Source organism: Marmota marmota, unplaced genomic scaffold (genome assembly GCF_001458135.2).
Source record: "Marmota marmota marmota unplaced genomic scaffold, marMar, whole genome shotgun sequence".
NCBI classification, from domain to species: domain Eukaryota; kingdom Metazoa; phylum Chordata; class Mammalia; order Rodentia; family Sciuridae; genus Marmota; species Marmota marmota.
Window position 1 is genome coordinate 10,784,692 of NW_026000241.1, and position 21,530 is coordinate 10,806,221.

At 47.0% G+C, this 21,530-nt stretch overlaps 1 long non-coding RNA gene across 1 annotated transcript in view; it reads right to left on the reverse strand.

Moving 5' to 3' along the window:
• Positions 1 to 339: 339 nt before the first annotated feature.
• The window catches only part of LOC125613798, a 116,063-nt gene continuing 94,872 nt past the window's right edge, over positions 340 to 21,530 (reverse strand). Inside the window, exons 3-4 of the long non-coding RNA XR_007344382.1 lie at positions 19,631 to 19,700; positions 340 to 8,576 (exon numbers count right to left, since the gene is read on the reverse strand). This is a non-coding gene — a long non-coding RNA (uncharacterized LOC125613798). The remainder of the gene's footprint in view (positions 8,577 to 19,630; positions 19,701 to 21,530) is intronic.

Below are 21,530 nucleotides of genomic sequence, written 5' to 3' on the forward strand. Positions count from 1 at the left end.
GAGCTGGGTTAGGCTACCAGTACCTAGATCTGTTCCCCCTGTGTATTTAAAAAAATTTTTTTTTGATTTGTTCTAATTATACATGACAGTAGAGTTTTTTTAATTCTATTTTTTAAAATTTGTCCCCTGTTTTTTATATTGGTGAAAACTCGGGGGGGGGGAATGGGTATTGTTACCTGTTAGGACTGTTCTAACGTATAATCCGTCTTTTAGGAGAGCAATTTGATAAAATATTTCAAAAGTTCTAAAGAATGTGCACATCTAACATTCTTCTCTTATGGTACATTCCCAGAAGGGAATTGCTGGGTCAAGGTTGAGCTAGGAAGTGAGTTGCTATCGTTGTCTTCTCACATTTTACTTTTGTAAACATCAAAATGCCTAACACCAAGGGACTGAATAAACAAATCATGGTACCTTATTCAGGGGAACATGTGGTCCTAAAACGTGATTCTGCAAAGAACATTTAGTGACTTGGAAATCATTTTTTTTTTTTTTTAAACAATATCAGAAGACTAATTACAGAGCAACCCACAGTGTGGTTCTCTCCGTGTTAAAAAATACAAAGAGCTTACAGGATACCCGGGGGGAAAAGTGGTTACTTCAGTGTGATGGGATTGTAGAGATTTTATATTTTTATTTTGTGAAGTCACACTACAAAACATTGCTTTTGTAATAAGAAATCCCACAGAAACAGGTGTTACATTAGAAAATAATCTACCTCATTTGGCAGATGTTGCTGGTCGGTGGGCTCTTCAGGGATTGCTAATCCTTCCTTTCTTGCTGCCTAAAAATTTCCACCTTCTGCACTAGAATCTTTCCCAGTTCCCTGGCTGCTGGGGTGGTCAAGTGATATGGTTTTAGCCAGTGGAAGTGGAAATCTGCTGGGTGGAGGTGGATGTTTCTGGAAAGACTGTTTTCAGATAAAAGGGTTCTTGCACCTTCCTTTTCTCCCTCCTGGAATGCGGAAGTGTTGACTTGAATGTCAGCAGCCCTCTTGTGACCATGAGGTGCAAGGGTGGTAGAACAGAAGGGTAGTGTCCAGGCTTTTGATGGCATCCTTGATTATTTCAACACCTCCCTACAGCCAGGTTCTTGCAATGGGTGATAATTCTGATATATTAATTTGGGTTAGTTCACTTATGAATGCTTTTGGCTATAAGCAACAGAGCTAGTTTTTCCTTTAGGCCCTGAATCAGTGCCCTTCCCCTGGCCCCATGCCATTCCTCACTCCCTCAAGGAGAAACAGGGGCCTTCTCATCCAGGCACCTTTTTCCCCCAAGCTGGCTGTGCCTTCAATTTGTCACTGGTCTGAATTTGTTTGATTGGTCTTGGAGGAGAGGAACACTGAATGTCTTTTCTGACAAAGGGAATACGATAAGAGTCCTGTGTTCCAAACTGATCAGGGACTGCATGAGACAGCCAGCTGGCCCTGAGGACTCTTAACTCTGTGCAGGACATTGCACTAGGGAGGAAAAAGAGCCAAAGAGCCCCACACCTCGGACTCCTGTCTTGGTGGAGAAGAGGAATGTTGGAACACCACAGTTATTCCTTTGCATCTCGATGGTTGTGCGGTTTTGAAGTACGTGGTGCCATGTGAGAATGTAATGGGGGAGCCCAACTGGCTCTGGGTTCAGGGCATGCAGCCTGGGAGCTCTTCCCTGTGTCTTTAACTCAGCAAGATGTATCCAAAATTCCTGGGCTTGTATGTCACAGTGCCCGATGGAAAACAGTCTTTCTTTTGACAAAAAGAGCCCTCCCCTGTGGGCTAGACTGCGCACACTGGTAAAATGGGAGAACTGGGTGCACTTTACTCCCAGCTTTGCAGAGCTTAGATTGACATGAGACAGTGCCGAGAGGAGCCATCCATGGGAACAGTGCAGACACAGGGGGCTGTTTCCTTCCCAGCCTTGGCAGAAAGGGTCCCATGTTCATTCATTCAGATCATACGTGTTGGACACTTACTGTGTGCCAAGGATTGCTCCGGGTGCTTCAGAGCACATCAATGAACTAAGGAGCCCATCTCCCTGCCCCTGGGCCGCTAAGATCTAATGGGAGGAGACAAGATCACAAACAGCCTATGTGGGGGTGTCAGGGAGATGCCTGCCAGGGAGGAAGGAGGTGACATGTGGATGGTGGCACACATTCAACGGGGAGATGAGAGTGGCTTCCACCAAGAGGAAACTCAGGTCTTCTGAGGAACAGCAGGAGGGCCAGCAGGGCGGCCGTGAATCCTGGGTGGATGTGGCCCGTGGAGATCAGAGCCCCAGGACGCGACTTATGTGTCAAAAGGATTTCAGGACAGCCCTTGCCCAGTCTGTTAGCTCTCAGAGTTTAAAAAAAAAAAAAAAAAATCAAGGTGGTCAATTGCGGGAGACCTGGTAACCCATGCAGCGAGTTGCACTGATGGATATGGACTCAAGAGGCTTTGCCCACCAAGGTAACTGAGCAAGGAGGCTGTCATTTGAGTTTTATCTGATGGGTCTTTAAATGTGCATGACTTTTGTAATCATGAGAAATATCCAAATTAAAAATAAAGGCTAGAGGTTCCCTCAGGGGGTAGGATTATAGAGGACTTTCACATTCCATCCTTTGTGTCTGTAATCTTTAAAGTGTGGTTCTTCAACAGTGCTGTTGCTTGTCATTCTGTGCCTCTAAACATGCAGGGTACCAAACCCAGCAACGGGCTGACAGCACTAACTGAGCTCAGCCTTTGAAGCCAGCCTTACCCGCACTGCAGCCTCCAGTGGAGGCAGGCATAGGGAAGGACTTGAGGTCCACATCAGGAAGCCAGTGCTTAATTTTCTCCACTGCCAGTGTTTTCTCCCCTAGCTCCAGTGTAGAAGCTGGTCATTTCTACAGAATCTCTCGTTAGGTGGCAGAGGAGCTGCTCAGGAAGGAGGGTGGAGGATGAAGCCTCCTTGGGCAGGATGAGCAGCCCTGAAAATATACAGTTGGCGAGAACTTGAGGGAGTTTCGCACCTGAGTCTGTTCCTCACCTGAAACATGGGAAGGGTAATCCTGCTTGCTTTCCTTCCCAGGGCTGATTGGGTCTACGTGAGATGGCACAGGCGAAGTGCAGGGCTTGGGGCTAATGCTAGCAAGGGAATGCTCTTTGTCCTGGAGCACAGAAATAGAGGGCAAGGCTGTGTGTCCTAGGGCAGGTTCCTTAACCTTCCTGATCCACAGCTGTAAGATGGAGTTGCAATGGCCCAGCAGTGGGCATTGCCACAGGTGTCCCTCACAGCCTTGACAATAGCACCTCTGCTTGCATCAGTGGCTCTTGCCTGGTACCACTCATCTACAACCATGACAGTTAAGACTGCCACCAGGTGCCCAGAACCTGAGGCTGCTCCCAAGCTTCATCCTCTGTAGGCTTCAGCTTTGTTGATATATTAATTTGGGTTAGTTCACTTATGGCCCCATGTCCCCTGCTGGAAACAGGAAGCCGTGGATCAAGTCTCTAGAAAGCATGTCAGAAATTTGATTTTCCTGCTTGTTCATTTTGGTCTATTTCTCCATTAAAACATTTTTTGGAGGGAGGGGGGCTATTGCCTTTTATTTATTTATAGTTTTTAGTTGTTGATGGGCTTTTATTTATTTATATGTGATGCTGAGAATTGAACCCAGTGCCTCACACACACGCTAGGCAAGTGCTCTTCTACTGAGCTACAACCCCAGCCCCTGCTATTGCCTTTTAAAATAGCAATTTTGAATTCTCTCTCTGGTCTGTGTGAGGCTCCTTCTGAGGATATTTAGGGCATTGAGGTCCGGGCACAGTGGTGCACTTCTGTAATCCCAGTGGCTCAGGAGGCTGAGGCAAGAAGATAGTGAGTTCAAAGCCAGCCTCAGCAACGGCAAGGCACTAAGCAACTCAGTGAGATGCTGTCTCTAAATAAAATACAAAATAGGGCTGGGGGTGTGGCTCAATGAATTCAATCCCTATAGCTCGCGTCCCCCCACCCCAAAAAATTAGGGCTTTGAGGGAATAGTGGAACATTTTTGTCCCTGCTTTAAAATGTGCCCTCAATCAATGTCAAGGTGAAAACTTTTGATTTCAACTCTGTCCTTGAGACCCATGAACTCTTCCTGAAATCCCAGTCATATGCAGTTTTCCTGGGGAGAAGACGCACAGCTTCCCTGAGGGTCTTACTATGGTAGGTAAGATGGGATAGGGAGGAACTCTTGCCTCAAATCCTCAAGTTACTATATTTTTCTTAAAAAAACAAAACAACAACAACAACAACAACAAACACCCCACTTGCCTGGAGTCGGTACCTACCAAGATAGTTACTTGTAGTTGAAAAGATTTTTGGCTATTGTACAAGGAACACAGGAGACCACCCCCTTGGAAGAGGGCAAATGTTAGCAACGATTATCCGGAAAACAAGCCCAAAAGGGATACCACCAAAAGGTAAAAGAACAACAAAAAAGTTTAAATGGAATCATTGTCCTGTGTCAGCTTCATGATGTTATGTTAGGCTCAGGATTTTCATTAGGTACCATCTATAAATGGCTTCTCAGAGCTGAGACAGACACAGGTGCTTTGAGCTGGGCTTGCCTGCTTTTCTGGACCCCATTTGTTCATGAAGGAGATGGCAAATCAAAGGCAGGGCCAAGTGTGAGCCTGGGGACCCCATGGGGCTCCAATCTCTGCCCCAGCAAGTAGATACTTCCATCCCCAGGGCAAGTTACCAGAACTCTTTGCTGCCTTTCTTAAAATGGGATTGTTGTGAATTGAGAGTAGAGAAATATAAAGCCTTTAAAATATGTCCTGCATTGTTAGATTTTTTTTTCGTAATTTATTGAATTCCTAAGACTTTGTATTGGTAGAAAACCTCTTACCTTCGGTCCTCCCTGTGGCGAGGGATAAAAGCTTGTTCCTGGGCATGTTTATTGTGAAGATGGGAAGGGTCAGGTTTCCACAGCCTAGAACACCTGGAGATTTACTTTTAAGATCTGAAAAATGGGTTTTAAAAATTATTATTCAAACACTCAGTAAATGCCCTAAATGTTTCACTGGCTACCGCTGATAGGAATGGACATTTCAATACCATGCCCTTTTATCATTTGGTACTAGAGATTCTTTTCTATTTCCATCTCTCCTTTTTTTTGTGGTTCTCAAACTTGTGTGCACTTCAGAACCCCTGGGGTGCTGGTTAACACAGACTGCTGAGCTTCACCAGAGGAATTTCTATTTGCATTACTAACAAGTTCTCAGGGATACTGGTGCTGCCGTTGGCCCCAGGACCACATTCTAAGAACCATTGCTGTTTATTTGATATTCGATATTAAGTAAGTTCCTTTTAAACCCAGCTTTCACCTGATGTGCTAACGGGGGTCAGCAGATGATGACCAGTTTGTAAAGTGTGCATCTGACAAGCCCCCTATATCCAAAGCTTTTGGTTGTCTGCGCTGGGCCTCCTCAGAGAATTCTATGGTTTGAAATACGGCTAGCTACAGCTGTAGGACCCTATGGAAGTTACAATGCAGAGATTTTAAACTTAGGGCTTCAGATGGTGGAACCTGTTAGAGCAAGGTTCCAGAAAAAGGGAGCGGGACACTCTTGGTTCTTATGGAGGGCATCAAATCTACCTACATAGAAGGTCCAGAATGTTCTGGAGGGGAGGCTGTTCTCAAGTAGGATGCATTTTGGAAAAGAAGCCACACTGTGGGCAGAGGTATATGGCCCAGGGCCGGGGCTTTGGCTGAAGTCAAAAACTGGGAAGGGAGCCCTAGGGTTGTGCTTCCCAAAACAGTTCTGGGGAATGCACATCCGTCTTTGTAGGTAGTGAAGGTCACTGTGCAAGCCTCAGAAGAATTCACCAGCTCGACACCAAAATTAAATAGAGCTTCCTGCGGATCTGAAACCGTTCCCTCATTCTCTCTGGACATGATCCCGTTTTATATTTTATGAGGTTTTTAATCAGGTTCTATTACGAAGTGCTTGAAACAAGGTTAGAATCTAACCTTTTACAGATGCATGAAGGGAGAGAACACCGCCTAGTTTAGGAAATCAGAGTGGAAGCCTCTGAGAATGGAGAGGGCTTCGATGGGTCCCTGGAAGCAAGCCCCAGGGGCTTCCCTATTCAGCTTTGTCATCTTGGCTCCTTAGAGGCATGGAGCAAGGCTCTGGACAGATCGTGGGGCCTGAGTTTAAATAGCAGTGTCGTCAATTACCAACGGGATGATGGCGTGGCTTTGGCACTTACCTGCTGGGGTATTTCCAGGGCCTGCCTGTCAGGAGGAACTGGGCCCCAAGTCAATGGCTGGCAGTACACAGTGCTCTGGGCAGCGCCTGGCACCCTGTGTCTCCTCAGCAGTGCCTGCTGCTGTTATGCTGCTGAAAGAAGACAAAGACCCGGGGCTTCCGAAGAACAAGAGCCTTGAAGGACACTCAGGGCTCAGGCTGTGTGCATTCATTCATTCATTGAGAGGACATTCTGTTGCAGAGTGACTGCTCCATGCACACACAGACAAGGGGCTGGGGTGCAGCTGCAGTGGTGAGTGGAGGCGAATGTCACCGCCTTCAAGGAATTTCTGGCCAAAGGGAAAGACATATGCAGCAGGGTCCTGCTAATGAATGCAGAATGCCAGACTGAGATGAATGCTCTGCAAGGCCAGAATTCAGCTTGCAGAGTGCGCTGAACAGCGGCTACCTGACCTGGCCTGTCAGAAGAGTGCGGAGTCGGCTCTCTCTGAAATCTAGAGGACAGACTGGCATCGATCATGGGAGGATAGTGGAGACGGAGGGCATCCTGGAAAAGGCCTTGGGACAGGGGCAGAGGAAGAAGGGTTTTTGTGGAGGGAGCAAGATGCATCAGAAGAGGGGATGGGGAGCACACGAGGGAGACCCTGCCAATCATGGGTCCCACTGTAGTGAGGATGAGGCCAACTTTTTGCAGGCAGCTTCCTCAAGGTCATGATAGAGGGTCTGCATGATTTGGAGGCAGGTTTTAAGAAGATCATGCTGAATGAATGTGGGGAGGCCAAAAAGACTTCCTGAAGAATCCCTTAGAGGGCTTGTTCACGTGTAGTTACTGGCCTGGGTCACTGTCCCCATTGGAGATTGTGACATAGCAGTGGGCAATGAAGCCAGGAATTCTGCTTGTCCCACATGTGGCAGCTGTCTCCAGGGGCCACTCTGTGAGTGATGCTATCCTGGACTCTGTTGGTGGTTGTGGAGTCAATGGTGGATGAAATCTCAGAAATGTAGTTTGTATGTTCTAAGGAGATAGTAGGGGGACCTCTCTAAAATCTTGGACTTTTACTCCGAGAGGTAAACACAATTTATTACAAATTTCAGGGATGCTCTTGGTACTCTGGGGATGGGGTAAGAGACAGAACTTCTCAGGAGATTTACCTCCCAGGCTCTAAGGTGACTGAGGTCAAGGTGGCACTGATTAACCCAGGCTCTGTTTGTGGAACCTTGATGTTGTGCAAGGTTTGTGCAGGGCTTGATTTTGTCTGTCTCTTTGGCTTTCAATGGGACAGCAGCAAAGCCTTGTACAAATAATGCACAGCGTAAAGCTGGATCAGAGTGGGTCTGGATCTCTCGTCTATGCAAAGCCAAAGAGATGGACGTCTTCCTTTTCCCTAGTGCTTCACAAAGAATGCTGGGCAACCCCACCACCCCATCTTGGGAATTCTGTCTGAAGTCTCAAAAATGGTGGCGTCTCATGTAATATCTACTAAGCATAAAAACACTCAAGCTCTGGAGACCCCAGTTAGATTTCCAACTTTTTGAGGTCCCTGGCTGTGAGGACGTGAGGAAAGGAAGCCCACCTGTCAGTTCAGGTACGTCTTGTGTTTGGCTGTCGTCTGACATTCATGTCTTTGGGCCATGTACCTGCTGGAGAGCTGTGGGGCTCTCCTCCTGGAAAGGAGTTCACTCTTCAGAGAACCTGGGTCCCTCTAGGAAACAGACATGTTCCCCACATGTGTAGCTCTAAAGAATTCCATCTCTCTGGAACTGTTCCCTGAGGGTACTATCCTATAATTAGGTCCTTTCCCCGCTCTACTTTGCTCCATTTCAAAGTACTATCCCTAAAGATCAAGGCAAAGGTCTCAGCTCCTCAACACCTGTGTCTCCTGCACTTATGAGGAAATGTTCATTGGTGGCGCTTAACCCTACTGATGGCCCCTGACACCATTTTCCCTGTGGGAAGTCTGGTAGCACCAGTGTCTCCATAGAAAGTTAATCCTGCCAGGATTGGATTTTTTTTCTTTTAAAAGTGGAGTTATTCATGTTCAGATAAATAGCAGCCACAGGATGCTAGTGTTTGTGGTGCAGCCACATCAGCAGGACAGGAAGTAGAGAGCTGCAGGCCTGGGTTCTGGAGCTGGGAGGAGGTGTCCTGGGATGACCTGTGAAGGGCTCGGCTGCCTCGTGGTGGACGTGGTGGACGCTTGTTGGTTCTGGTGCAGAGCTGCCTGTGGTGGGGTGTGACCCTGGTGTTGTGAAGTAGCCGTTCTCTGATTGGCAACGGCCTGATTCACAACACCAGCTGCCCCACCGCACCATGCTGGGAGATCCTGGGGTGGCTGAAGGGCACTCGATCATCTCTGCTGTGCTGTTGCTGAGAGAGGAGAGAGAGCAGCAGAGTTAGGACCAGGATGCAAAGAGTCTCCATTATCCATCTCCCTCTCTCTTATATCCCATCTGAGAGATTTTTCTTTCTTTTGCCCGCTTCCCCATCCCGAGGGGATCCTGCACCTTGGATACAAACTTACCCAATGCATTAGTGTCTCTCTGGGTAGAGAATCTGCCTTCAACAAACCCTCAGAGGAAAATACAACCCTTCACAGCTTGAGTGTCTCTGCCCCACAAGGTACAGTGATTACCAGTAATTTTTAAGGTCCATTGGTAAAGCTGTTTTCCACATTGGTATTGGGGAAGAATGCAGGGATTTCCATTATTCTCTGGCCAAACGTAGATAACTGGAGATGGTTCTTACTTTGTATTCTAAGTAATATCTTCACTAAGACCACTGCTGTCTTGATTCATATGCTTATCAAGGTCCCAGACCTTGACACCTGAACTCAGAGCAGCCCCCTGTCTTCTGGGGAGAATCGAGGAGGTCAAAAGGATGGAGAGAACAATCTTCCCACCCAGTCCTCAACTGATTGGGGAACACATTACAAATACAAAATAAGGGTGATCACTGAGGATTTGGAGCAATCAAACCAACAAAAACAGGCTAGCTGGAAAGCAACCAGGTGGCCAACCAAACAAGGAGCCCCCAGGGTGCCTTGCCTTTCTGTTAGCAAGTGACCTGCTGGGCTCATCCTTTCCCCAGCTTTAGCCCATCTGGGATATTGAGTGTTTCTGCTAAGGAAATCCAGCAGAAAAAAAAAATGGCTTTGGAACTCTCCTTTTGGTGTCTGCCTGGATTTCATCACCATTATGAAATTATGTAGTGTAAACTGACGTGAAAACAGCATTTGAATGCCTATTTCCAGGTGTCAATAAACACTTTAAATGAACAGCTCTTTGGTCTCAAATGGCTCCTGCCTGCTGCGTGGTTCTTAGTTACCCAATCAAGAAAAATCACATTTTCCACTTCCTGCCATCTATCTTGGAACCCGTTTCATTTTAAGGACACAGACTTGGCAAGTTCCTGGTACTGGATGTGGCACAGAAGTTCTGCCAAAGTTCTTGCCAGAGTTGGGGGAAGCAGAAACTTTGAGTAATTCATCAATCATGACTTAACACCATGCCCCATAAACCATTGAGGCCTTAGAGTCCAGAAATATCTGGATTTTACTGTCTACAATTCCTGCTGGGGTCTTAGGCTGTAATTGTTACACTGGGGTCTCTGTGATCCATAGACCTGCCAAGCTGAGGATTTATATCAAATGGGAGTTGTGCATCCCAGACTCCCAGGAAGGACATGGAACCAGGTGTGTGGCTCTCTGTGTGCCAGGGCAGAAGGAATGCTGGTGCTGGGGCCAGGTGTTCATGCCTGAACTCTGTGAAGGTCATACTGTGTCACTGTGCCCACTGTGTTAGGAGCGGGAAGTCCGGAGGCATGAAGGAACTAGAGGGGTCAAGGAACAGCAGGAGGAACCAGGGTAGAGAGGGTTCCAACTCTAGCTTGGCTGCCATCTTCCCTGGGTGGACATAGCAAATCTGGGTACCTCATTCCATTTAGATTGCTCATTGGATGAAGGAGGGCCCTGGAGAAGATGGTCTCTGGACTCCATACCCCCAGTTCTTTCATCTTGGAGCCTACTTACTGGACATCCAGTATGGGGAATGGGTTGCTGTGTGGCTCCCTGGTTAAACACCAGGACTTTAGAAGCAAGTGGGTCTGGGCTGAATTGTGACTGTCCCTTTGTGCCTGTGTTACTGAACCTTTCTGGGCCTCCATTTCAGTATCTGAAAAAATGTGATAAGATCAGAAAACCTGGCACACAGAAAGTGCTCAATAAGTGTGCATATTTGATGGTGTTGGTGCTGATCAAGTTAATATGGCTGGCTTTCCAACCATCAGGTAGAGAGACACCTGGGATTTCTTTTCTTATGGGACTAAAATTTCTGTGGACTGTCTTGAGGACCAAAAATCACTTACTCTGAGAATAAGGAAGCTCCAGATAGTGGGATTAGGTCTTTTATAAAGTAAGCAAGGGGACTGTGACTTGACACTGCTTATGGCTAGAGCCTTCAGCAAAGTCAATGTGCTCTTCTGTTCAAGAACGTGCGTGGGAAGGTATATTGGTACTGGGTGGGACCTGCACAAGTCTGAGAAAGTAAACTGCCATCAGCCCATGTACCGGCACCATCCCACCCCTGCAACTGAAGGGCAAAGGTGACTCGGGAATTGTCAGTTCTGCTCATGACCCCAGCTCCCTGTCTGCATCCAGTTCCACTTCTTGGTTCTATCTAGGACCCACCAGTGCCTAGTGGGTCAGAGACAGATGATAAAGAATTGATCATCTCAAAGTAACAAATGATTATCATGTTTGACTTAAAATGCTTGCAAGGAGAAGGTACCTGCAAGGCTCAGGTGTGGCCCCACCCACCTTTTTTTCCCCCTCATCCCTCACTGTTCTTGCTCTCTGTACTTTAATTTCCCTCCTGCCCTGGGGGCTTTTACACAAGCCGCTTCCTCCACCTGGCATGTTCATGTTGCATAGTTGGATACAACTTCTTCAGACTTCATTCAGCTCCATAGTCACTTCCTGGATTTCCAACCTGCCAACTAGCTCTGACTTCTCTGTAATGTGTTCTTGGGGCATCCGGCACTCTTCCTTCACAGCACTTATCATGGAATGAGTGGTCTCCCAACCTCACCAGTGGATCTCCAGCACTGGCCACCTGGGAGATGCTTGATGAATACTGGCTGGGAATTCATCAAGCATTTAAACCAAGATCCCTGTGGCTCATTTACTCTTTTCTGAGTGCTCGTATGAATCCATCAGGAGAATCAAGATGGTACCAGGCATTTTAGGGATATACAGTGCTAGTGTGTACACAGATATTCCTAATTCATCTCCCTAACTCTAGGCTAACCCACTCTGATCCACAGGAATTGGATCAACTCTTCCACAGGCTCAGCCTGATCTGGCCTAACCTCCCAAAGATTGCCCATCATTCCCAGGATGGAGTCCTGGATTCCACAGCCCCTTCTTTTACCTCTAGCTTCTTTTCTGTCTATCCCAGTCTGTGCAGTGCAGTAGAGCCCATGGTATACCACACACACATGCTTCTCTGGATCTACATTCAACTGCAATGTTGCATGTCCCTTTCTAAGTAGAAAACTCCTCCTGCTTCAGCCTGGGCTCTGGGGCCAGCTGTAGGTGGCCTTCCTTGTCCTTTGCTCAGCCAAGTACCTGGCCTGGCTTCCATGACTTGCACTTTTTGTACGCTTCCATTACTGTTAACTCTTCTGTGTGTCTTGGTAGATGGTGACTCTGAGGATGAGGCCCTCAGGGAGTGACCTGGCAAGTCGGCACCCACACAGCACCTGGAGCACAGGAGCCTTCAGCTCACTCACGGAGTAAAGTCTTGCAAGGTGGGGGTGTGTGTGGGCACCATGATGGTAAAAATTTGTTTTTAGTGTCCCCTATGAATCACTAAAATGTCTGGGAAGTCCAATTATTTGCATCTTTAGTGCATTTCTTCATCTCTGTGGCCGCTCCATACCGCCAGCCCAGAGCTCTCCCTCCACCTCTAGCCTGGATGGTGGCATAAGAATTGAACTTGTCCCTCTGATTCATTCTTTGCACAGCAGCCTGGGCGACCCTTTCAACACATGAATCAGATCACATCACTCTCCTGCTTCCAAATCTCTTGCTTCCCATCATTCTGGAATAAAATTTGAACACCCTGTATAAACCCACGTGCCCCTGGTGGTCCAGCCCTCCTGCCCACCCACTGCCACCCCCTCCTCCTGGATGCCAGCTCCACTCTTTCTTTCATATCTTGAGGCACAGGGCTGGACCATATGGTGCCTTCTGCAATGTGAGAAGCCAGGCCTTTCCTGCGAACAGCGCCTTCTGTCAGCTCAAGAGGTGCCCCTTGACAGGATGTGCCACCTGCCCAGTGGAGCCTGGGCTAGACCTCAGCCCCCACTTACCCTGCAGGCCCTGTGTCATACAGCCCAAAGGGAGTGGCTCTGCTGGAACACACCCTGGCCCCCTCCCTCCTCAGGGCCTTTTTTCTGTTGCCTCTTTAAGGACCTGCAGGTACCTCAGGAGCATTTTAAGAGAATGCAAGACACCTAGTATTCTGGAATTATTCATCAATTGTAATTAAAGCCTTTACTTCTTTATTTTCCACTTGGACTTGCTTATGTCCTTATTTGACAGGAGTTTTATAGGGTCAATCCAGCTCATTCTGGTTTTTTCTTTTTCTTTTTTTGACACCAAACAAGGATCACTTGGTATAGGCAATATCAAGGACATGACATGTATCTAGGCTTTATAACACCAGAGGTTTCAAATTGGGGAAATACTTTTCTGCTTGTTAGTGCTGGGGAAAAAAAAAAAAAAGATGTCTGTGACAGAAAGTTGGGAGGTGTTTCCTCATCCACCACCTCCAGGTTTATCTCAGGTCAACAGATTTGGTGGCAGATGTTAAACACCAATCAGACTGGCTCAGGAGGGCTGTGGGGTGGGGCAGGGGGATTTGGGGCTCTACCCCAACACCAAGATCCTGATTTAGCCTATTTGGGAGTGAAGCGTAGGAATCCATCCCTCACTCCAGGGATTCTGATAAACTAGACATAGGATCCAAGACTCTGTTAAAAACCAACATTCCTAAGGAGCCTCAGCACAATGAGAGTCTGATGTAGCCTCAAGGTGTTCAGAGGAAAATTAGATCGTGCCTACATAGCGGGCACTGTAAATGCCCAGCACCACTGTTTGTGTGTACAGGGTGTGATTCTCCACTTGGCCGCTTCCTTGCGGGGTATGTCTAGTCGACACTGCAGGGAGTTAACATCAGCGACCATCAGGAGTTGCTGGATGAACGCTGGGCTCTCCAGCCCCTCAGCTGGAATAACCTGAGCGATGCTCTACTTGGGCTTGCAGAGGTCTCCACTTGCCCACAGCGGTAACACGATTTTTATTGGCTCAACTCCTATCTCTAGAATGCTTCCTGAGACCATCTCCCAACACTCAGCTGTGCAGTCCGTGTCTGTGTTAAGTGTATTTAAATACACTCTTGTTTTTGAATGGGTGGAGCTTACACTGTTCCCATGGTAACCTGTGGCAGGGTGGGGTCAGGGGGAAGAGGAGAGTGAGGAAAGAACGCCCTTTCTCCCAGGTGCTGACCTTGATTTCCATTTCTCCTGAGCCAGACAATGAGTGCCTCCTGAGATTTTCCATCCTAGGTATCTAGGTTGGGGCCTTTTTTTTTTTTTTTTGGTCGGGGGGGGGGGCAGGTTACCAGGGATTGAACCGAGGGTGCTGAACCACTGAGCCACATCCCCAGCTCCTTTTCATATTTTATTTTGGGACAAGGTTTTGCTAAGTTGCTTAGGGCCTCGCCAAGTTACTGAGACTGGCTTTGAACTTGCGATCCTCCTGCCTCAGCCTCAAAAGCTGCTGGGATTGCAGGCCTGTGCCACCATCCTGGATATCTTGCTTACCTACCCTACTCCCACTCTGACTTATAGGGAATCAGAACACACAAAAACAGCCCACTCTGATTAGGTATTTTCTGGAGTGTGCTGTACCTATGTTTCTTCATTGCTTATTTCATAGGCACTAACGCTCTAACTAGGATCTTTTTGGCACCCAAGTTTTGAGGCATCAGGATCATTCTGCATGGTCAGTAAGGCATGCATGCTGGGACAGGCATTGAAGATGGCATGTCTTTAAGCTGATGGCAAAAATGAAACCAGAAGGCAAACTGTAGAGCCTGCTTGTTTTAGCCCATCCTGGCAGTAGCTTTCCAGGTGGGCTTTGAAATAAAAACCCCGGTTCAAAGAGACTGCCCAACCCAGTTCAGAGTTTATTAGCACAGTTAATATCGCATGCAAATAGATTTCCCCGCTTCCGTCATGCCAGTCCATTAATTCAGCCCCTTGTCTGCTACATCTTTATCCTTGGCAGGTTAATCCTGCCAAATGCCTTTGCTGTAGCACATGTCACGCTGCGCCTATGTCTAACAAAGCAATTTTTGCTAATCCTGTTGAATCAGCTTTGTGGCCCTGTCTGGTCAACCCAATGGTGGAAAAGCGCCTATCAGGTTTTTGCCAAGATCTTTCTCTTACTCTAGCACCCACTCCTCCCTTTTCAAATTAATATGGTTTCCATGGAATGATCTGACAGTCAATCCCAGTGTTCAGACACCTGCCAATACCCATGTCTTTCAGACAAGGATGTCAAGGTGCTCAGAGGCCCCCCAACTCTTTCTTGCAGCCCCACCTAGCCATCAGCTACATATATGCTAACCAAGAGGGGTTAAATAGGAAGCCCCAGCCAAGGCTCTGCGCACCAGAAGGGCTTGAGGATGGCTGAATGGAGGGCATGCAATTGCCTGTTACCTTTGCTGGCATCTGTTTTAAGGTTCAGTGGAATCATTAACATGAATTGTTAAAGGTGCCACCTTCCTGCACCTTGTGTCACAAGGTATCACCTTGTGATACATCCACTGGGGTGGAACACCTCCAGGCCTCACAGCTCCCTAGCCCACAGCCTAGTGTGGGGAAGGGTGGACCTTGTAGCCAGATTTTCCCAAATCTCTTCCAATCCCAGAGGGACTACTTTCTATGACTTCAAGCACATTGCTCTATGTCCCCAACCTCAGTTTGCTCATCTGTAACATGGGCATAACCACAGTACCTTCAACACAGGATTGCTGCAAGGACTCAGTGTATTAGTATATACCAGCTAGTCAGAACAGTGCTGGCAGGCACATAGCAAGCACGAGGTAAAAGCAGGTTCATATTTACACAGATTGGGAAATCTGTCAAAACACTGCCAATTGCAGCTTCCTGTAGTATATATGCAGAGCACATGGGTTTATCTTTTAGGGTCTTCAGATGTGAATTGCAGTCTCCTGCTTGGCTCCAAGGACCCTCTCTGGTCTCCCTACTTGCCACTGATCTCTGCATTACCCTGGCCAGTGATGGGTGTGAGGAAGCATTTCAGGGTAGAGAAGCCCAGGGTCTTCAATCATATCCCCAGAGACTGAGTTCTGCTGCTATGTGACTTTGAGGATTTTTTTAACCTTTGTGATTCTTATGATCCTTGAATTACAAACGGGGGACCTGGTGCTATATTCAGGGAGGTTTCTGTGCAAATTAATAGAAACAGAACAGGTACTCACATGAACCTTTTCTATCAGTAAGTATCCCATAAATAATGGCTATTGTGGGCCTGGTTCCCTTGCAATGTACCAGGTCCTCCCTCTCCAATCCTCCATCCTCTTGATCTCCCTGTGGCCTTCATGGAGATGAAAGAGTTCAAGAATGGAAGGAAGGCTGCCAGTACAGATCCCACTTCCAACACAGTCCCAGGAGAAGTGGTGCTCATTGTTGTTAACTCTGTAGCTCGGCCTGGTTTGACTCTTACTTTAAATGGCCTCAGCTCCATCCTGCCCCCTTTTGTGTTACTCTGCTCTGAACCCTGCTAACACTTGTGAGTGGTTATGAAATGATGGTGTGCATATGTGGATTTGAAACTGTCCCAACACATGGACATCTTTATGATAACCTCGAGTGCGGAAGATTAAATCTATGTGGTATCAGATGTGTCAGGACAAGGAAATGGAGGCTTGGAAATGATAATCAGCTTACCCCAGGTTGTAGCTAGAAGGTGGGTACAGAGCTATTGTTTGAGCCCAGAGATGCCTGTCTCTAGGCCAGTAGGCTACACAACACATTTTTGGTGTGATGCCATTTCTTCTGGAGGGCATCTGAGACGAGGGTGGAGCTCCTTTAGCATTTATTTGTTTCAAGTTACAGTATTTGCCACTACAGTATTTGCCTTTTCATTATTTTGATGAATCTTGCACTAAGTTGTTTGTGGGGAGGGGTATGGGTGGCGGGGGGCAGGGGGGAAGATTCCTTTTCTGCAAAAATTAGGAAATTCCAGCACCTAGCACATTTCAGTGATTAGAAAATTCCTATATATATCCCACTGATCTTAATCCAGTTCTCACTTGCCAACCTCTTGAACAGAATCAGCTTGCAATACTTCATGCTAATTAAAACATGATGGAATCAGGCTATTTGCAAAATTAGCACTTCTGAATGTCTGGCCTCTGTGGCCCCAGTGGGGCCCACTGAGGCCCACCTCTGTGTTGCCTTGGCAAGAATTCCTGCTGAGAGGACAGTCTATCCATCCTGGGTCTTGAGAGGCATGCTTACCTCGAAAAATGCAAACATCCCTGAACTTTGCTTACCGGATAAAAGGCAGCATTAGCTTCCCGTTGGCATCCCTTGCATTTCCTCCTACAGGATCAATCACACGCCAAGCCAGACACGTGGCCCTTGCCTGTAATTAATCTCGGGGAGGCGGGGAGGCATAGCTCCTCTGTGATGGATTGCTGTATCAGAGTGTTGCTTTCTGGGGGGAGGGGTGGGAGAAGATGATAATAAGCACTGAGGATGGAGACGCTGCTCAGGCGCCATGTGGAGCAAAGCAGCATTATATATATATATTTTTAATGGTTGATGCACCATCAGAAAAATTCACTTTTGTCTTTGAACTACTGAGCACTGGGGAGGGAGTCTGCGATTCTGTTTTTCTTTTCCACAATGTGAATTTGGTGGCTCAGTTGTGTTCCCCCTTCTCCACCCCCTTCTTTTTTTTTAGCCAAATCAAAGTTGGCTAGGTCCTGTCTCTTTGGTGGTTTTACAGATGTGCTCAGCACCATGGTCTGTCCAAGGGATGGATGTGCTTATGTTTCTCTGCTGAAAAGGATTTAAACATGACATTTTTATACAATTGCTCTCAGATGCTCTATTTTTAAAATTCTTCATTGAATTTAAAAATGCTTACAGGTGGGGTTTTTTGTTTGTTTGTTTGTTTTAAGCGCAATCATCCTGGTACTAGGTTTGTGGAGTGGGGGTGATCACAGGGGTGTGAGAATCCTCCTCATTCATCAGCCCTGACAAGGACTTGAGGCATTAAGAGTTCCCAACAGAGTTGTCAGCTCCTTGCCTTTCCTGAATAATGTTGTTTGTTACTATTTTAAGACACAAGCAACCTGCAGGAAAATCTTACTTCAAAGAAGCGCAACACCCAGAAGCCTCCAACAACATGAAATCCCCTGAACAGCAACTTTTCTTTGAGAGTTCTCACAGGACTTGGTTAAAAAGCAAGTTTCCTGCCACCTGAATGTCACATGTGAGAGGTACTTTATTGTAGGGACATGCCCACTGTGCAAAGAGAGGCACATCTGCATTTACCTCTGGAAAGGGATTTCTTCGGGGGGAGAAAAAAAAACAAAAAAACATTTCCCCTGCAAGCCCAGGGAGACATCGGCAACACAAAGATTAAGTCATGGACAGTGAAAGGAGTATTTCCCAAGCTGGTATGTGATACACACCTATTAATAAGTAAACGAGACAATCTCATCCCCATTCTCTTCTAAACACACTGACCTTGGGGCCAGCACCCACAGGGTTACTAACTTCACCTGTCCTGCCAGGACCATAGGCAAAGATATTTTGGGCAGCCTGAGGCCCTCCAAAGCTCTAAACTCTGGAGCAGGTGAATATACTCCCTTACCTTGGTTTCTGGCATTTCTGTTGCTAGAACAGAAAATGCTTTCTGGGCAGACAAAATATGCAATGGGGAAGTTTGACCAAGCAGTTTTTCACTTGAAAGAAAAGAAGTCACTGTTTGAAAATCCTAACTGACATTGAGACCTCAACTGCCTGGTGGGACATTTCTGGTGATCAGCAGAGACCTAATTTTTCTTTTCAAAAGTCCTGCTTCTTCCCCACAATTCCTGGCTATAGAGCTCTGGGACATTTCTCATGCAAGGTCTTAAGGCCTCCATCATGAGAAATTACGCTGTCTTCTCTCCAGTATTTTTTCCCAAGAAATTATCTTTTTTAAAATGCAGCAACTCATATAGCCTCAGAGGGTGAATCCTCTTGAATGAAATGCAGTTTCACAGAATGGCAAGAGGAAGCCTGCTCCGGAACAGAACAAGTTCCCTCTCTACCACCACAAACAGCAGGGGAAAGGAAAGGGGGAACAGGTTTCTCGAATGAATGAACCAATGAGTCACCATCTTTCATATCCGCCGCGGTGAGCTGTGAGATATTGCACGTACATGCTCACACCTACAAAGACTCACTTCAGGCTCACCTTCATACCTGCCTGGAGGAGTCTGACCATTATTTAGAGAAATCACTAGCAAATCAAAGGACACTTCACAAGTCCCAATTGTTCTGTGTGCTTAACCAGGGCTCCTGAGGGCTGGGAGCAGTGGCTTCCTGGAGGGTCCTCTCTCTAGACCCTGGGACCAGGCACAGAAACTGATGTGGAGCAGCTCACAGATCCACTTCAGCTGGCCCCTAAAGGAGATCTAAAGCTAGGCAATTCCTCTGGAATCCTGGCTCGAGTCCTATACTTTGAAAGTGCCTTCCAGTCCTGGTGGTTGGGGGCAGTTTTCCTGCAAATGGAGGCGCCAGGTAGGGGCTTATTCAGAAATATACATGGGAAGAACAGGAAGGTGAGATGTACCAAGGCAGAAGATGGTATACCAGGGGTCTGTGGAGCTTCCCTGGAAACCCTGTATTAAAAAGATCTTTATGCAATTATTTATTGACATAATTGAATACAGAATTGTTAGACAAATATCCCTGACACTTGGCTCAAAGTAGAGCATTTTGGTAATCATAGGTATTTGAATGTGGGCAAGGACCATGTTCTGAGGCACACAGAAGACCCAGGACCCTTCCTCTGAGGATGTGGATCCTCAAGAGCAGGGAGAGAGCAGCAAGATGTTAAGATGCATCTCCATGCCCAGAGCTGAGACCCCACCTCACCTGGCTCCATCCTATAGCCTTATAAAGCAGTCTACAATCTGCCTCACTGTGTCTTGTTTTCCTGTTGCTAAAACACTTTTGAGCCTCAAAACAAGCCATCATGTGCCTGGCTGAAGGCCATGGCTGCAGCTAACTCCGAACCCTCTCAGCTGGCATGGAAAAAACCGACTGACCTGTTGGTTCTGCTCAGCCTCTTCGTCCTTGTCTGGATACAAAATGGGATATCCATCTTCATCCCTCATTCTGTAAGAAATTTGCAGAAATTAGTTCCTTTTAGGCTCAGCAAAATCAAACTTGGAATTCACTTGCATTTCATGGCCCACAGATGAGCTTCCTAAACCATGGGTCTGGTGCAGGAAGCTTTGCCAGCCAGGGTGCTTGATGCTGAGTTCTCCCTGGCACTTGTATATTCTTTAACAAAGTGACACGGTGCAGCTAACATTATCACAGCACCCTCAAGTGCCTCTTGGCTCATACTTGATGAGATGCTTCTGGTGACATGTTTTAATGGGTCTTTTAAGCACAGGTGGTAAGAGGATGAAGAGTTTCCTGTTTTAGGGCCGAGGCGCTCTCAGACTGTGTTCATGACACCATTCCCGCTCCCACCTCCACTCTGCATTCCCTTTCCACATTGCTAGAGAAGAAAGAAAGAAAAAAATGGCACAACTTTTTAGAAAAATCCCTGAGTGCACAACCTAGATGATGGCATTCCTTTGTCACCTCACTCCTGGAGGCTCAGGTGACAGCTGCAGACCTGAAGGATTAGGAGAAAGAGGGACTTTCAAGGGAGGCTGAAGAGAAAGGGAAAGAAACAAGAAAATCCTCAGCAAAGCTCTTCTCGGCTGAAGACTCTTGGTCCTGACCCTATCAGGAAGGCAATTTCCTTCTCTATAAAATGGGATGGTAACAGTACTCCCCCTCCTTGGCTGACGGAGGCAATAAAATAATCCTCTGGCTTACCATATATCTGTAGCAATCATCCTTTTCTTAGTGCAGTTGGTAGCTCACCAACAAGTGGTTAATACCACAGAAATAAGCCCAGACCCTATGGTGGGGAGAGTTCCTAAGCCAGCTCTGTCACAGCTCTTTAGGGGCAGAGAATTCCGTGTGTCTATTCTAGGTGGTGCCCTTGGGCTCAGGGTCCATCACGCCAGGTGATGGATGCAGTGTTGGTAGGACCACTGTGCTCTTAGAAGTGGTTTTCTCCAATATCAAAGATCAGAAAGGAAAATAAGGATCAAGGTAAAAGCATCATTTGAGTCATAGCCGAGACAAGCTCCATAATATTTAGGCACCAGAGCAAAAGCAAAGAAAAATGACGGCGAAGGGAAACGTTATACAACTAGTGTTGGCAGAAGAGCAGGAAGGAGATGTCGAAAGGAAAAGTTTGGTGCTCATTATGTAACTGTGCCTGCCTTGTCCCTGACAGTTAAGTGCTTGTGCTCTGGCCTTTGCCCCGTAGTCATCTTTTCATGCCCACTGAAATCAGAGTGCCCACCTCAATGACAGGGTGCCCCATGCCCAGCCTTCAGAATTCGGCCACCAGAGCTCTTCAAGGAGACTGATGCTCCCCTCGCTGACACAGTATTCAGGAAGCGTCCCTGAACTTGCCCTGGGGACAAGAAGTGGGTGTGCAGGTGCTTATGATAAATCCACTCCAACATCTCAGCCATGCCAGGCCCTCGATTCCTTCCTTTTCCATTATGCCGAGGAAATTTTGGAAAATAATTTGCAGAATCCCTGAGTCCTGCTTTCACTCAACCATCCAAACAGTCTCTTTAAGCCACTCCTGGTTGCTGGAGCTACGACTTTAAATTCAAAATCTCTTTACTCCTTCTTCCTTTACCTCATATCCTTAGAATCCGTTCTTATGCGTATTCCTCAGGTTTGCACTAATTAACAAAACCTTGTAATCCTCTTGGAGAAAAGTCCCTCCTGGTCTCTCTCCACACCTGTGTCCAGGAGATGGTTCCCTAAGGTGCAGTCAACACCCCAAGCCGAGGCAGAATTCCTCCTGGTCTTCGTATCTTCTTGCTTCCTCAGTGACCACTGGCATTTCTTCCAGTGAAACAG